This window comes from Uranotaenia lowii, chromosome 1, assembly GCF_029784155.1.
Source record: "Uranotaenia lowii strain MFRU-FL chromosome 1, ASM2978415v1, whole genome shotgun sequence".
Lineage (NCBI taxonomy): Eukaryota > Metazoa > Arthropoda > Insecta > Diptera > Culicidae > Uranotaenia > Uranotaenia lowii.
In genome coordinates, this window is record NC_073691.1 from 99,592,222 (window position 1) to 99,609,897 (window position 17,676).

At 37.4% G+C, this 17,676-nt stretch overlaps 1 protein-coding gene and 1 long non-coding RNA gene across 7 annotated transcripts in view; both read right to left on the reverse strand.

Moving 5' to 3' along the window:
• Positions 1 to 17,676, reverse strand: part of LOC129746975 (PHD finger protein 12) — a 141,071-nt gene that overhangs the window by 119,683 nt on the left and 3,712 nt on the right. The gene's annotated exons all lie outside the window — the stretch shown is intronic.
• On the reverse strand, positions 8,054 to 8,492 carry LOC129747026 (uncharacterized). The gene is made up of 2 exons (XR_008737434.1): positions 8,213 to 8,492; positions 8,054 to 8,152 (listed from the first exon to the last, which is right to left on the reverse strand). It is a non-coding gene; the product is annotated as an uncharacterized LOC129747026 (long non-coding RNA).

The window sequence follows — 17,676 nt, forward strand, 5'->3', positions numbered from 1 at the left end:
TGATCGGAGCCAGGCGATCAGCATTATTTTTTGAAGAATAAAGTCGTGTGATGTTTTCTAGCTGGTCCAATTTAAAGTCAAACCCAATGGTGTTACATATTTTGCTAACTAGTTCGCTTATATTTTCGTTATTGTAAGACGGAACTCCAAAAAACATAGCATTTTTAGAAATAGATTCTTTATTAATTTTATTCAGATTAGATTCCAACTTATTAACTTTATTCGTAAGAGATGCTTGAGAATTTTTCAAATCGGATACTTCGCTTTTAAGGCTCTCATTCTGGACTTTCAATTCTTTGAAGTCGGTTTGAATTTCTTCAAACTTCGAAGATTTGTTGCATACGTTATACAATGCTCAGAAGACATACCTTTGCGAAAGCCAAAAGATAAATCTGGAATGACATTGTTCTTTTCACACGTTTGTTGGATGTCTACTAATACTGCTGCGTTTAATATTTTTACAACGGTTGGTAAAAGCGCTATAGATCGGCTGGAACATATTTCATTTGGTGGTTTATTGGGCTTTAATATAGGGATAATTTTTATTTCCTTTAGGTGATCTTCTAGAGTTGCTTTTTGCCACATTCCGTTTAGCAGTTCTATTATTTTTGTGACTGATTGTAGATCTAAATTTTTTAATGCATTATAGTTTATATAGTCTGTACCTGGTGATGATGTTGGGGATTTATTTCGCATGAAGTTTTTCCAATGTCGATAGTTTAGTATGGATGTTCTTGTATTGTTTGCTGGTGGGAGAGGTTCTTTGTAATTTGATGGGCCAAAGTTGCTGGTGAGAAACTGTAAAGCCATATCCTTGCTGGTGTTTAAAGGATTGTTTTTAGGGTTAGTAACCGGGAGAAATTTTAAACGTCTAACGAGTTTCCAATTTTCATGCGAATTTCTAGGATCCATGGAGCTGGAGAGTTCTATCATTTTGTTTTTAATGTGTTCAAGTTTAGATTTCAAGAAAATAGCAGAAGATCTTTTCCAAAAAACTAGGTTTTCACTACTACAGCATTGATTGTAACTACGTAGTGCGTTTTGTTTTTGTTCATAGAGCTGGGATAACTCCGAGCTCCAGTAGTATTTTGGTGTATGTTTGCTTATTTTTTTTGTGTTTTTTAGTTATGTTTTGGGAAAGTTTAGACAGATCTTTCAAATCCTCGAATTCCCAGTGCTCAACCTGTGCCATTTCCTCCGATATTTTTTGTTTATCGTAGTAGTATTTTTGTTTACGGTTTATTCTTAAATCCAGGCAGATCTCAATAAATAGGTGTCCACTTCCTCCAAAATTTTTATCAACAACTTTCCATTGAACCACATTAAATAAACTTAGAGAACACAATGTTAAATCTATAGCACTAGATCATTGATTGGAAACTGGAGGAATATAAGTTACAGCTCCAGTGTTCAATAATAATAAATTAGCTCCTATTATGGCTTCATGTACAATTGTTCCTTTGCCGTTTGACTCTTGGCATCCCCATATTACGTTATGACTGTTAAAGTCACCTCCTACTACTACTTTACCGAATCTAGCTGTTTCGTTAAAGAGTGTTGTTATGGCGGATTCCAAATTATCGTTTGATATTCTTGGGTTCACATATACGACTACTAGAGCCAGATCTAATTTAGGTATGAATATTCCGAGCGTTTCAAAATCGTCTGTTGTTTGTAATTGAATGTTGTCAAATTTAAATTCCTCCTTCAAGAATATTCCTACTCCTCCATACCCATCAGCACGGGGTGCCAGATGTCGATGGTAACCTTGAATATTCCATCGTAAAGTAGACATTTGTTCTGGTTTGACCCAGATTTCCGAAAGCAATGCTGCATCATAGTTTTGGGTATACAGTTCATGTGTTAGTTCGTTTTTGTTTCGGAATAGACTTTGAATATTTGCCTGTAACACCTTGAAATCGCCGGTGAACATTATTTGTCTCCTACTGATCCTATCATTTTATTTAATTCACCCAAGATGCAAGCTGATATTTCTCCTCCTTTTGTGCCATGTGGTTTCATAATAGTTTCTAATTTCATGCTAATTGTTAAAATTATTTGTTTCAATTCTTCTTGTGATTGTTTTTTAATTGATTCCTCAATTTCTTTTTTAAACCTCTTTAACTCTCCTGTTTTATAATTATTGAACATCCCAAATCCTCTTGTTTCCTCTTTTTCTTCTTCCATTTTACGTTTTTTAGCGAATTCGTTTTGATTTAATCCCAAAATACTAGCCACTCCAGGTACACTATCTGTTTCTACATTAAGTTTATTTGGTTCTTTGTTTTCTTTTTTAGATCTATTTCTTTTGTCATTTGAACTCCACTCACTGCGCTTTGGTTGTAGTTGTTGAGGAAAATTACGCCCGCTAGCTGCAACTCTTGAGTATGATTCTGTAATTGTTGGGAAATCTTCTGTAGTCCTCAAAACATCAAACATATTTTCAGTTGGAACCTCGTAGTACTGCCTTGCCTCCTGGTAGGTCATGCATTTCTTAGCCATTATTGCCTGTAAGTCGTTTTCTTTCTTCCATCTAGGACACACTCTATCAGTCGTCTTATGATTAGAATTTGGACAGTACAAACATTTTAAAACATTACAAGAATTTTCGGCTGAGTGTTCTGTAGCGCATGACATACATTTTTCAGTCAACGCTTTACAATTTTTGGACAAGTGGTTATAACGAAGACATTTAAAACAGATTATCGGTTTTCTAATGTACGGTTGGACTTTATGTATCACAGAATATATACTGATGTCATTTGGCAAAGTATTAGTACGGAAAACTACACCCATTTTATATGTGGGTTCCTTTTTCTTGTCTTTATAGCGATGCATTCGAAAAACGGAATCTATTTCTGCTTTGGCCTTGATAAACTGTTTTACTTCTTCATCTTGCATTTCAAGTGGTATACCAGAAATAACCCCTGTCACCGTGACGAATTGTTTTGGAACATAAGATTTGAATCCCTGTAGATTTAGATTCCGGCAATTTGCCAATCTATTGGCATCTTTTATATTCCCTACGTACACTGTTACTTTATTTCTAGCTGTCTTCCTGATATCATCGATACATTTATCAAAACCATTTTGATGTAGCATTATTCCTATTTGTAACCTGTTAACAACTTTTCGTTTTTCTATATCTGTGTTCTCAACTATTACGCGATATGGACGGCAATCCCCATTTTGATAATTATAGTTTTTGAATGTTTTTCTACTTGCAGCGTCGACGTGGTCCTTTCCTCTGCTAGTTGTTTCAACGTCATCTTCCATCCTTTCTTGTCCTGAATTCAGTATCGGTTGGTTGAGGTTATGTGCTGATGCTGCTCCGTCGGGAGCAGCATCCTCGCCACTCATCTTAGTACGGTCACTTATTTATCACAGAAGGTATACTTGTGAATTTATCGCTAAAATTATCACAGTTCTTCTTAATAATAATGACAATACAACAGTTTAAAAGTTTTAAAACAGCCAATCAATCCAAATTAAAAAACGAACATCCACACTCTTTCAATGTAAACATTGGAATCGCTGTTTAGCTAGCTTCGATGCCGACAACAATGGATTTTCAAGAAAACTGTGCACAATTTGATCTCTCCGTTCGGCTTCCATGGCAGTTGTTTACAAAATGCTATCGTTTGGTGTTATGACATAAATACATGGTGAAAGGTAATGAATTTCCCGACACGTGGGTGAAAAAAGTTTCCAAATCCGTCCACTAGGAGCGCCACAATGAGCAAAAGAATTTGTTCCAATATTAAATGAAGCAGACTTTATTAGGTGAGAAGAATCAATTATAAAAAGTCGAAATTTGCAGTCTGACGCTATGAAACGCTATCTTGAAATCCATATACGGTGGATTCCGCTCAACTTTAAAATATTTTAAATGACTGAAAATCGCAAGAAAAAAAATCTACCAAAACTATGACAAAAATATAACAAAATAATGAAAAAAAATTTACAATATAATAACAACAAAAATTAAGAAACGCTGACAAAACTTTTAAATAAATATGGAAAAGGTGACAAAAATATTACAACAATATGATATAATGGTATCTTTCCGTGGTCGGTGCCACAATCAAGAAAAATCAAGCTGGGGTTAACTTTAAGTGTATTGGGCAACATTTAATAACTCAAACCTCCCATCTTTTCCCCGATCGCGTGTACTTACTCGCTTTCACAAGGTTGCAATATGCTTCCTCCCTCCTCGGATGCCTCGGAGTCGGCGGCTGCTGCTCTGGATGTTCGCCACCGATGCGGCGATTGGAATGGGTCCGGTTTGGCGGCCGCTCCTCCAGATGTTTGCCACCGATGCGGCGACGCAAAGTGGTTCGGTTCGTCCCTGCTCGCCGGAATACGGCCTCCGGTTCGGCGATAGATGGCGGCGGATTCGGCGATCGTCTCGGGATTTTCTCGCCACTGGTGCGGCGACAAAAGCGAACCTCTTCGGCGGCGGTGCCACCCGATGTTGTTCACCACTGGTGCGGCGATGGGAAGTGGCCCTGTTCGCACCGGCTGGCCGGGATTTCTTCGCCCCAGTGCGGCGATGGAACGCAAGCGGCTTCGACGATTGTCTCCATTACTTTGCTTTAACGCTGTGCGACCCGAAAGTTAGCGGTTTTATCGATAGATAGAGAGCACTTGAGCATACACATGTATCGTTCGTTTGATTATCAAAACATGTTCATAGCGCATTTTGTTGAATGGACCCCTTTTGTGCGGTACCTCGCCTGCCCTGCATGCGTCCGCCGCCTCTCGACAGAGCGCCGATCGGATGGCACCTCGTGCCTCCTCTGCTATTCGGCCGCCCTACGCCTGGGGCCGATTGGTGGCACCGTTGCTGCTGGTCGGTCGCCCTACGCCTGGGGCCGACTGGTGGCGCTGTTGCTGCTGGTCGGCCGCCCTACGCCTGGGGCCGATTGGTGGCGCTGTTGCTGCTGGTCGGCCGCCCTACGCCTGGGGCCGATTGGTGGCACCGTTGCTGCTGGTCGGCCGCCCTACGCCTGGGGCCGATTGGCCGCGCTGCGTGTGCTGTTGCTTTCCCTTGTGGACCCTCTCTGCCGGAAGACCTCCACTTTACTTCACGGCAGAGTCCCGAGGCCTCCGAGCTTTGTTGTGCTGCTCGGCGATTCGGAGTGCCGATTGGCAGCACTGCGGGAACTGTGGCCCTACGCCTGTGGCGCCTCCTGGGGGTCTACCAGGGGGCTGCTGGTCTTCGTTGATTCGTGCCTCCGTCCTACACTTATGGCGCCCTCCTGGGGTCTACCAGGGGGCTGCTGATTTTTTTTCGGCTCGCCCGAAATTGCCGCACCGGAAGGCCGTTGAGATGAGGGGAGAAAAAAGAGCCCTGAGGAAGCAAAACGTGTCAATGGTTTGTCGGCGTATTCTTTCACGTGATACTTACACACGTGGATGTGTGGCTCTGTCTCGCTCTTCCGACTGATGCCTTTGCCTACCGACGATTTGGATTCGTGGCCTGCCGTGGAGAAGAGCGTTGTTATTCTTTCGGAAAGTTCGCTTTAGAACTTGGTCGCTTACCTTGCAAGTGTTAGGGTTCGCACCGTCTTCTCACCAGCTCCTTTTGTAGGCGGATTTTGTGGCGAGGAAATGTTGATATTATTGGCTCCTCGAGCCTTCACCTTTCTGGCCGTCTTTACCAGCCGAGATACCGGTTCCGAGCCTCCTTTCTTTGGCCTTCGCCAGACCGCGTTTTGGAACGGTTTCCTGACCGATGGGGAAAAGAACTTAAGTTCAAAGTGCTCGGTGCACTACCGGAAAGTTTTTTACCTGCTTTTCCACGGCAAATCCTGGAGCACGCGGTTTGCGTGTTGCTGGATGCTCCAACGGCTCTCCGGATGTCCAAAAAGGCACTTTTTGCGGCCCAATTTTGGTGCTCGCACACTGCCGCGTCTATTTGCGCCGGCACTTCAATACAAAATGGCGTTTCTTTTTTCCACGTCGAATTTTGACATGTTCGGCTGCACGCTTTATTTGCTTTCCTCACTCTTGGGTGCTCTTAACACAAAATCTCACGCTTGGCACATTTAAACCAATTTTGGTTTAATAATAACAACACGCTGATTTTACTCAGTATGGGGATGGGTTTTAATGTGTTCATTTTGCCAATCGCTCGTATCGTAAACTATTTTAGGACTAATAACTTTAGTGTAAATTTCAATGCAACAATGATAAAAATATACCAAATCTATGATAAATTTGACATTAAAATGGCAAAGCCTTGACCAAATTTAAAAAAAAAATCTTACAAAATTAATAAAATTGACTAAATAATAACGAAAAATTAACAATAATTCCAAAACTCGTAATAAAAACTTTTACAAATATTTGACAACATTATGGAAAATATGAAAATTGAAATAATAATATGAAAAATATAATAACTAATCAAAATTAAAAAATATGACAAAATTTTGCAATAAAATAACATAAATCTGGCAATACTATAACAAAAATCTTACAAATGTAATAAAAATATATGTATAAAAGCTATGAAAAAATGATAAAAATGTAACAAAACTACGATAAAAAAACAAAATTATGACAAACAGTTGACAAAGGTTGTTATAGTACTGTAAGATTTTTGTCATTTTATTTTAATTTTTTTCCATAATTTTGTCATGTTTTCATTTGTCGTATTTTTGTCATAGTTCTGTCAGATTTTTCGTTCATTTGATTGTATGTTTTTTTTTTATAGATTTGTCTTTTTTCGTTCGATTATAGTAGTTTTACCAACTTCTCTTCATACTGAAAGTCTTATCCAGTACAACTGCATTCGATTATTACTCTTGTATTTGAACTCTCGGACATTGGCTTAGGAGGGAACTAACTTGCCAACTGAGTTACACATATCACAAGCCTATAGATTTGTATAGATTGGGGCATTTTTTCGTCGTATTTGCGATATATTTGTAATATATTCATCATTATATGTTCCGATTTGTCATTTTTTTTTTTTTAATTTTGTGATTTTTATGTCGTTTGTTTATTCATTTCAGTGCTTTTTTGCAGTTTTCTCAAAAATTTTGTTAGTAATTTTTCATCTACTTTTTGATCCCTTTTACTCATTTATTTCTTATATTGTAGATGGAACATACGATTTTCAGTTATATATTGCATTTTGAATTAAGCGGAAACCGCCATCTTTGATTTCAAAATGGCGTCGAACAGCCAAATTCGACGTGATTCGACTTCTACTTATTGAGTACTTTCATCCAATACCCATATTGTGGGAGTTTCATGTGCTTTTCAGTCACTTCCAGCATTTCAAAGTTGAGTGGAAGGAACCATATTGGATTTCAAGATGGCGTCGGATAACAAATTCTAACCTCTATCCGTTCAACCCCTTCACCCTGTTCACATATTTTGGGGCTTTCATGCCACCGGTCGTGTATTGCCAGTTAGAATTTGTTTCAATTGAAAAAGACTGAAACCGCGTTTTTTCGAAAATTCGCGCTAAAAAAACCGTGCATTTTTCATTCGCAACATAGAAACAGCAATGATAATTAAATAAATAAACTTTTGAAAAAGATTTTTTGGATAAATCATTTTACGATAAAAAATATCCGGAAGAATATTTTCAGTGTATGTCCGGATGAACAGGATGAATTCGCGCGATTCAGCCGGGTCTTCGCACGAAAATTCGCTTGCACTGTGGCCGGTCGATGTTTTTTTCAACGTGTTTCAATGAGAAGCGTTTTTTCGCGCGAATTGGAAATTCGCTTCGCACTTCGCTTCGCGCTCACTGTGAATTCGACCTCAATAAAATGGTCTAGCCGAGAAATCTCAAGGTACACACTTAATCTTTTCTCCTGTGGTAGGGACGATTTCGTCCTGTATTTTCAACAGCTGAAAATTACAGGACGATCTCAGGACAGAAAAACACTAGAGGAAAACGATTGTCAAAATCACCTGTAGGTTCCTCCTGTGGTATGCAGGAAGTTCGAAATTCTCCTGTAGGCTCGAGACTGCTTTCTTTCAAGTTTTGGATTGGAATTAGGGATTTATTTAGCAAAAAATTACAAACATCTGAACTTTTGAAAATTACATTTATTAACTGGATGAGTTGCATACAAATATAAATTTGCTGACGGTCCTGGAGTATATTTTGGTTGGCCCGGGATTTCGTCTGAAAATAAAAACTAAGTGTTAATTTTTATGTTACCAACAATCATCTTATAAAAATTACCTGCTTCATTACCACGAATGCTGCTCAATCAACCTGTTCTTCAGGCCCTTGGCAGTCATCTTGATGTTCTGCCCCAGCATCTTTGTTAGATAATGCAACTTGCATTAAAAAAGGCTGCAATGGCCAATTCATCGACATGTTGATATTTCACCCAAGCTACGCTGTTAGAATAAATGGTTCCTCCATCCAGGCTTCCAGAAGTTCTAGTTGTTTCTGCAGGAACAACTAGAACTTGGTAATTCAACCCACTTTAATTAAAAAATATCTTGGCACGAACCGCTTCAATAGGCGATGGAAGCGCTGACGAATTTGGGTGATGGTTTTGCATTAGTGCAAGTGAGATGCAGCTATAATTTCACCCAACTTTTGACAGTTCTAAAGGCGTTTTTCTTAAGGAGAGAAAGAATAACTTTTCGCTTCCATCGCCCATTCCTTTTCAACACGACACATAATGAAGAAGAGAAAAAGCGGGACAGAAAACGTTTGACAGTTAACGATCCCCCGTGATACAGGACGGTCACGGCAAAAATTATAAACTCAACCGCCAGTTTTTTGTACGCATCTCGGACAAAAAGTGCAGGGACTTAATGTTAAGTTTTATGCATTAAACTCAACATAAAGTTAAGCGTGTTTAACTCAACGTTAAGTTTAGTGCACTTTACGCAACAGATAGTTTTTTTCTGTTTTATCGCCGGTGCGTAGAATCCAAAAATCGTAGAAAATAGTTTTTTTTTCGAATTAAATGAAATTAAAAGTAGGAATTTTAATCTTATGTCTTTATTTACCAGTTTTTCATACATAAGTAGCTTCCAGGATGGTTCTCGGAGTCAGAGCTGCTGCGGAATACTCTGTGTCTTTGTGTCACAATGAGGACCATCTCTGAGGGGAATCCTTCCGCTGCGATCCTGCGAGAGCAAAAAGTGATTGGCTAGCCTGGGCCAAGTTTCAATTTTCGCATCGACATTCGCTCCTTTCTTCCAGCTATCATGACTGGAACGAGGGCCGCTATTTTCCCAGTTCAGCTGTCCGGAAAATAATGAAAACGAGTCAATAACTATTCAACCAACCAATCCGCAGAATACTTACCAATATGTGGAGATCTGTCCCTACATTTGGTCGGGTCGCTAGAATTCGCAACAGAAAAATATCCCTGTCCACTGTTGGCGCTAACAAAAGACAGTTGCTTCAATCCTTCTGCGGCGACTCAAACCCGTCCGGCAAATCTTAGAACGTCTCAACGGCCTTCGTCAGCTCCTGGTCATGGTTTTGAAGGAATTGTTTAACCGCGTCCTCACCCTGGTGCAGCTGCTGATTCAGCATCTCCCGGATGCTGGAATTGACCCAAATGTGACTGGCTTAGTCGCCTTCAGTTTCCACCCATGCCTCGGCCACCAGTCGAAGGGCACACAAAATACAAAATAAGGAACGAAAACTATGCAAACAAAAGAAAATCCCAATAAACTTTCGGGTGCGTAGAAATAACTTACTCGGTAAGTTTTTGACAGTTTGCGTGGTTGTTCGAGTACCTGTGCACTTGTAGAAATTTCGTCCCAGATTTCAGGAAAAGAAACCGTCTCGTGATTCGGGTGGGTCTCCATTCGAGTTTCGTTTAAATTACTAAATTTCCCTGCGATTCGAGAAGTCACTATCCCGAGCGGAATAATTACAATGTGTGTAGCGTTATTGCAGCTAGATACCTGGGGGAGGAAGACTGAAATTCGCTGTATCGTTTTCTGTATCGTTTTTTTACTGTTCGTCAAAAAGCCAGCAATTGTTGAAAAGATTTGTAATCGTTCAAATTTTAACTTTAAATGATCCGTTTCGTGTAGCGAGTCATGTAACTCAGTTGTTTAGGTGCTAAATTTAAGTCTTCTGAGTTGATTGCTGCCGATTCAAAAGTAAACATCGAAATCGTATACACCAGCTAGATTATCCAATACCAGTCTGTCAACTCTATCGTAAATATAAACTTTGAACTATATAAAAATGTTGTTCGGTCCATGAGAACTACCCAAAATCTAAATATGTTGTTTAAGCTATTTTTAGAACAACCATTAATCAAACAATTTTTATTTATCAGTTTCAAAAACTTCAACGAAATTTGAGCGACTCAATACGCCTGATCATGAAAGAATTTGCCAGAGCAAAACAAAACGTAATAAAAACCTTGTTTTATGCAAAACAAGTGCTTTTCAGCATCAAAAAAGTTTTATTGAAAATCGTTAAATAAGAAAGTAAAATTTTGAACCTTCGCACTGGTCGGTAGATTGATGAGAGAAATTTGACGTTTGAAAGATTTTTTTCTTTTTTTATTCAGTCTTCCTCCCCCAGCTAGATACCATTGCTTGGCTAAGGCTATTGCAGGCAGCACAATATTAGACCTTACAAATTTAATCCACACTGCAAATGTATTTTCTACCAACACACTCTCCAACGGACAGGGCTGCCATGATCCAGGATTTGTCTGTAAGATAAAATTTCATAACATTCATACAGACAATTAACACAAATTACAATGCACAAATTTACACAGAAACTACCCATGTTTAAAGAATATCAACATTTTTAATAGAACTACATGTTTTTCTACGTAATGAGACTGAATAGCAAGACATTTGAGGAGAGGCAAAATCACTCTTGCGGTTTGTCAACATGTGTATTCTTATACATGTGGGCTGGGTTGCCAGGTGCCCAGATTTGTCTGTAAAACCAAGACTTTTGACCCTTCGTCCAGATATTGGTCAGACACAGATTTTGGCCAGATTTTTGCTGAGAGTGGCCAGATCTTACAGACTTTCAAAATTGACAGATAAAATCAATATTAATGTATCAGATGAGATATGTAAATGGCAGATTAGACTAAAATCTGGCTTGTATTCTTTGACCAATCAATCATTAAATTTTTTTTTTTGAAATAAGATCGGCATGGTACGTGGTAGGGAACAGTGTTTGTTATATGGTTATCAACTCGAAAATAACTCGAACACCATAGCACAAACGCTCCCCCCACTCACACGATTCGCCAAATTTACTTTCTTCTTTAGTACCAAATTTGTGATTTTCCTTATGCACAGACACACACAGACTTTTTTTCAAAATTGCCCAGATTTTTCATCCTCAACCATCCCAGCATGTGGGAACCCTCGAGAAGGATATCGAAACAAAGCAACGCCACGTTGATGCTTGTAATGTGCATTAGACTGGTTCAGCTCATCTATTCGAGTTTTTTTACGAGCGATAAAACTTTTCGACTTTTTCATTCAAACTGTAATATGTCAAAAATGACAAAACATCTTTTGTTGAAAATTCACTGAGAATTTATAAAATATGAAGCAAACATGAGTCAAGTTTCATAACTTATATGGTAGGAATCAGCATAAAAAAGGGGCTCGATTTTGTTTTATTTTGAACGACTTTATGTAAAAAAAACATATCTTCCGATTTTTTTAATCCAAACTTGTATTGAGATCCAAACCAGAGAATCGTGAACTCTTATTTCAAAGTTTAAATTATTCATTCATCTAAATTCTCTTGTCATTTTGAACTTCAACGGGAGTTTTTTGCATCGATTTTCCATGCATCGTCAAAATTCAATAGAAATCGAGGTTATCGGTCCAGGAATTGATTTTTTTTCCTCGAGTAGTTATTGATTTCCATTTAGAGAATTTCTGAAAACTGGAGAAGTTTTAGTTTTCAAGGATCTCTCAGTGAACATTCTGTAGAGCAAAGCGTTTGGTCGTATGTAAGATATTGCAGTTTGAATGAAAGAAGTTGAAAAAGTCTAATTTTCATACGATTGATGTATCTAATCTTTCAAATACTTGAGAGAGGTTCAGTGTCATCAGATAATCGAACCAAAAATAATCAAATCTTAAAATATAAAATTATGAAGAAACAATGTCATTGGAGTTGAACGTTAGAAAAGTGTAAAGTTGGAGATATTCTTGCGTGCACTCAAACGTCTATTAAATTATGCACGGTACTGGTAGTATATAATTTGTAAAACACCAACCACTTAGCTAAAAAAGCCATCAATTCTATGTTCATTTAAAACCATCCATTATAAGCAATGCTGAATACATTCAAGTAATCTATATCTATATATATATAAAGAGCAATTTCTGTATGTTTGTTTGTTTGTTTGTCCTCTATAGACTCAGCCGTCTTAAGAGCTAGAGGTCTGTTTTTTTGGCATGGATGCTTATTGGGACTAGGAAAGATGAAAAATGTTTTCAGATTTTCGGATGACCCCTTCTGAAGGGGGTCGTCCATACAAGACAAATATTGTTTTCGCGATATGTCGGATTGTGTTGAAAATTTGCACATGAGTGTTTTGAAAGACGAGCAATCGATTTTAGTTGTTAAATTTTGTGTAAGGGGTTGGCCAAAGGGGTCATCCATAATAACTGTTTGCTGTTTTTACGATATTGGCGTTATTATACATCCTATTCAGATGAAAATTGGTACACGATAGTTTTGAGTGACGTGCAATTGATTTGAGGTATAAAATTCAGTGTAAGGGGCCGGAAAAAGGGGTCGTCCATACTAACTTTTCAATATCTTGGTGATAATGACGTTTTTATACATCGGATTGGGATGAAAATTTGCACATAGGAGTTATTAGGGACAAACAATTGATTTCACTCATCCAAATTAAAATAAGGGGTCGGCCAAAGGGGTCGTCCATATTAACTATTCACTGTTAATGTGATATTGTCGTTATTACACATCGGATTGGGATGAAAATTGGTACATGATAGTTTTGAGGGACGGTCATTCGATTTCAAGTACTAAATTTAGTGTAAGGGGCTGGCAAAGGGGGTCGTCCATATAAGCTTTTCAATATTTTTGCGATATTGTCGTTATTATACATCGGATTGGGATGAAAATTTGCATACGGTAGTTTTCAGGGACGGGCAATCGATTCCAGATGTCAAATATTTTGCCAGGGGTCCACGAAAGGGGTCGTCCATATAAATTAATTTTTCATTGTTTTTAGCAATATTGACGTTATTATGCAATGGATTGCTTTGAAAATTTGCTCACGGGAGTTTTGAGGGACGGGTAATTGATTTCAGATATCAAAAATTGTATAAGAGACCACCGAAAGGTGTTTAACTTTTTAGCAATAATTGCGTTGTTATGCAACGATCGAGTTGAAATTTATACACGGGGGTGTTTGGAGGGTCAATTGATCCCTGATTTCAAATTAAGTCGCAGACAGAAAAAGTGATCTCCAATATTTTTGCAATTATTACGTAACAATGAATTCGGAAGTGCATCTTCAAATGCTTGGCAAATGACTTTCATACAAACAGTTCATGACATATTCCAAGTTAAAAGCGAAACGGAGTTCGTATGGGATCAGCTAGTATGTATATAAAAAGCAATTTCTCTACGAGTCCTACTGTGGTCAGCAAAAAATAGTAAAAATGAACCGGTCTAATTCCAATTCTTGCAAAACGATTTCCTATTCCTGTCGCAAAATTACGACGAATTATGGGGGCCGAGCGATTCGATTTCAATCGAATATTGACAAATTTATATAGTTCAGATTAGTTTGAAATCATTTTTCTAATTTTATTTCAACACTTTTCTGTTGAATTTGATTGTTATATGCATTGACAAGAAGCTTTAAAACAAAGAATCACTATGGGGGGATCACTAAGTTCGTCTTTCAATATGGCGGAGTGTGCCAATAATTAATTTCACTTCGAGATTTCAAAATAAAATATCTCAAAAAATAGTTTTAAAAGTGACAAATTTGTGATAGAAAATAAATTCAAAGGCGTAAGTTTATCATGTGAAGTAGCCAATTAAAGTGGAAAGTGATTTTCGGCTCTAAAACATGCATTCATGAATTAAGACGAATAAGAGGGATACGACGGAGGAGGGTACACCTACCCTACTATTTAGTGGACCGCCATTTACCGAGAAAACCAATTACCACTAACCGGATTTTTTTACTTTACTAGCTTAAAATTTTAAAGAATTATTTTGATTTTGAATCATTGTATACACACTTTAGTGATCATCTAGTTTGTAATATTTATAGACCACTAGCTGGCCCGGTGTGCTTTGCTACACCTTCTAAAAATCAATGAATTGTTAAAAGTAATTTCACTATAAATGCACTATAATCTAAAATCGTTCACCCAGACTAATTTTTTCTAATTTTTTTTGCCAGTGTTTGAATGCTAACAAAACAAACCTTTTTGCCGAATTGGATAGAATAATTTAAAAAAAAAACTGCTGAGCATATTTTTTATCATTCAACTTTATTTTTGCTTGAAATGAAAATAGTGACTTTACTCCTTTGATCATGTATAGGTTCCGATTTTTGGCGGTTCTTCCGACTCACTTTAACGGATTTTGCTCTCAAAGTGGAAGGAGTTAATTAATAAGGAAAAAGTATGCTGAGTAAAAAAAATTAAAAAATACGTTATGCCAATATTGCATTTATGCTTTGAACAGAACAGAACAGAACAGAACGCTTAAAATGCCAGAAAAAGTTAACAATTTGAAATTTTCCTAACTATTCATTGTAGAAAAAAGTTATGGCATAAAAATTTGAAAAAAGCTTCGCGGGCCGCACAAAAAGGTCTCGCGGGCCGCGTGTTGCTCACCCCTGCTCTATCTGGCAGCCGATGTTGTCAAGCAATTTGCTTTGGGTTGTTCATCTATCTTCTAATCGCTCAGTTTCTGATAGTTGTTGTCGAAGGATGTCTAGTTGCTTTTTGTTGCTGGATCTAAAAGTCGCGAGCTCTTCATAAATTTTTTGTAGACGTGACGAGAGATCTGCAATTTTCTGAATTTGTTCAGAGAGCAAACTTGTAGGTCCTTGTAGAGAGATGTTTTGATTTGGAGTTAGAATGCCACATACGCAACAGTTTTCACATGAAAATTATAATTTTTCAGTTCCGGTGCCAGCAATTGTGGTATACGCATGCAATGAGTGTGGTACCATTTGCTGCATAAGTCGCAACTTATCCATCCGATGGAGTCACTGTTTCCTTTTCCTTTACGTCCTTTAACAGGAGGATACTTCCGGTTACAGCACTGACCATACTGACTGGACACTCGATTTCGTTTTCCGGATAATTTTTCCAACAGTACGCAATGTCGATTCCAGAGTGCGCATCGATCGACTTGAAGAAATGCTATCCCAGTTAGGAAATGCCACCCAACTTTAAAAATAAAACACGCAATTTCTACGATAAAATCGGGCTAAACTGACCATTTTTCCTACAGGGCATTTTTTGTCAATTTTTTCAGATTCGCCACCTGCCGTCGGTATTGCGAACCTACAAAATCTGACAACAAAAAAATAGACAGAAAATGGTTGAATTTTTTTCTAAGTGTCATGTCAGTGTGGTCAGTGGTTACAGCGATTGTATACCGATTGGCATAAAGTCATTTGGCATAAAGCCGTTCGGCATAACGCCGTTTGGCATAAAGCCGTTTGACATAATGGCCGTTTGGCATAAAGTAATGCATTTACTTTGGGCATGAAGACGGGGCCATCCCAAAATAATGGATCGAAATTTCGAGCAAGCCTCCTCACGCTTCGCGTTGGAACTAAAATTATGTATGGTCCTTACGCTTCGTGTTGCGGACCGGGCTAGGGGATTGTCCCTAGCTTTGGGTAAACCTAGAGACACGGGCCTTACTAGGGATTTGAATAAACCTAGAAACTCGGTAAATTGAAAAAAAACTAATGTATTTTAATTTTTAGCAACATTTCATGTAACCTTCTGAGTTTTATATTTTTATGCCAAACGGCCATTATGCCAAATGACCATTATGCCAAATGACCATTATGCCAAACGGCCATTATGCCAAATGATTTTATGCCAAACGACTTTTATGCCAAACGGCATTATGCCAAACGGCTTTATGCCAAACGGCTTTATGCCAAATGACTTTATGCCAAACGGCGTAGGACCGGTTCACAGTGGGGCAGACCTGACCAACCGATGGTCAAAACCTCATAACTTTTTTAAATGAAATCCTACTTGTTTGAAGTCTTCTGAAAAGTTGTTCATCTGATCAAAATCTTTAATTTGATGTAACTTTTTTTCATCTAGATGTTGTGAAATTTGATCTAGATAACTTTGTTTAGCAGATTTTCCTTATCAACTTAAAGTCTACTCAGTCGATCGGCGTGAAAATGATCATGTAAGGGTTTTAGGACCGTTTATAAGTTAAATGATGCTTAAGATCACTCCCGTCACAAGAATGGGGGGTCCTCATAACAATGTTACCTGAATATCTACAAAACTCTTGAATAAATAATGCAAATGGACCCAAATTTGTCAAGAAAGAAATGCATGTTACTTTAACGCTAGTTTGAGACCAATCTCTTTTCTGGAAGAAGGAGATTTCATAGAAATGGTACCAAATTTCTACATTTAAAAAAACTAACCAAGCAACAACAAAAAATCTTACAACAAATCAAGCAAATTGAACCAAATTGAACCGAATTTGACCTCTGAGGATATCGGGGTACGAAAAATCGTTTATTATGATGGCTTAAAACTCATTCCATCCATGAAACGAATGCTTCCATACAAATTAAATATGAAAACTATGAACGGAATTTTGTTCTAAGTGTCATGTGAGTGTGATCAGTGGTAACAGAACAAATAAGTTCAGATAATAAAGCCATAAACTCTAATTGGTACCTTATATAAGTAGCTAATGGATCAAGTAGGCTGTTACTCAATATGACAACAAAAAACATGGTTGCATTGTTTTTTTTAAATATCCAAACATTCAGTGTGTAAATAATTTATATTTTATTTTTGAGTAAAACTTTAAGATCGCTACAATTTGTAGAAAAAAATTTTGAATAAAAAATTAAGTTAGTTAACAGATAGGTACTAAACATCTGACCGAAAAGGATTTGAGAAGGTAATAGAAAATTCATATTCCAAAGAATCTTATCTGCTTGTCTGTAGATAAATATAATTTAAAAAAAACCGAAATAGTATTATCAAACAAATAGGAAAATAAATTTTGAAAAAAAAAAAATAAATTTAAAATTTTTAAATTCGATTGAGTTCAGGTTTTTCTAGCAAAAACCATTATCAAAAGCAATTCCATAATTACGAAAATTGTCCAAAAACATATTTCACCAAAACGTGAATAACTTTTGAATAGGCAAAAAGTGGCAACTAGTTTTTGTTTTGTTGGATAGCTGAGACTTCCATTTAAATGTTCCAGTAGAAATGAGAGTGGGGTAACGTGGGGTAACATGTTTTCCAGATGTCTCAATATGATGAAAATTCGTAATTTTTTAACGTTAAACGTTTATGCTCGTTATAAAAACTACGATTTTTTTTTAACTTTCAACCTCAAATAAATAAATTTCATATTATTCTGTACACATCCATGTTAATTGTTTTTTATTTCTTCAAGAAATAAAATTTTAGTGGAGTATTGAAATTTTTTTTTTGTTTTTG